The sequence below is a fragment of the Penaeus monodon genome, chromosome 24 (genome assembly GCF_015228065.2).
Source record: "Penaeus monodon isolate SGIC_2016 chromosome 24, NSTDA_Pmon_1, whole genome shotgun sequence".
NCBI lineage: Eukaryota > Metazoa > Arthropoda > Malacostraca > Decapoda > Penaeidae > Penaeus > Penaeus monodon.
Genome location: NC_051409.1, coordinates 37,003,319 through 37,003,548, shown reverse-complemented (window position 1 = coordinate 37,003,548; position 230 = coordinate 37,003,319).

Genomic DNA, 230 nt, shown 5'->3' with positions numbered 1-230 from the left:
ATTCTCTAAACAACAAATCATAATAAATATTCAATAACAGTTTATCAATATATAAGCACACTTCTTGATTCCCTAATATAATATTATCGAAGCAAGGCATTTGCTTACTGATGAATAAATGAGAAATAGTTTTAACAAAATTTTAGTGTACCATAACCTCTTTCTGAAATTATAAGGGAAATGCATGTGAGTGATGTTTTTGAGAAAAATACTATAAATGAGATAAGCGT